Below are 363 nucleotides of genomic sequence, written 5' to 3' on the forward strand. Positions count from 1 at the left end.
TGAGATGCCTTGTCACCTTGGTTATTCATGGTGTTTAATGGACTATTTCTCCACCTGGGCATTAATGGAAATGTTTTTTGCCTTTTTTTCCAGAAAGAAGATTTATTATATAAAGGTCTCTCTTTAGCCTGTTGCAAAGATGTTGCTTTTCTTTTGGTTTCCAGTAGGTGGCGTCTAATCTCTTGGATGCCTGCTTCATATAAAGCCTTAACGGTGTCTTTTTTTTTCCTTGTAGATGTTTAATCACACTCACTGCTCTGAGTCTCAGTCCCTGTCCGTGTTAGCAACAGTTTCAGGAGCATTTACTCAGATTCCCCTGGGGCTCTGTGGTGATTGGTCTCGGAGGGTATGGGGCAGGGGCTG

This window comes from Pteropus vampyrus, unplaced genomic scaffold, assembly GCF_000151845.1.
Source record: "Pteropus vampyrus isolate Shadow unplaced genomic scaffold, Pvam_2.0 Scaffold692, whole genome shotgun sequence".
Classification (NCBI taxonomy): domain Eukaryota; kingdom Metazoa; phylum Chordata; class Mammalia; order Chiroptera; family Pteropodidae; genus Pteropus; species Pteropus vampyrus.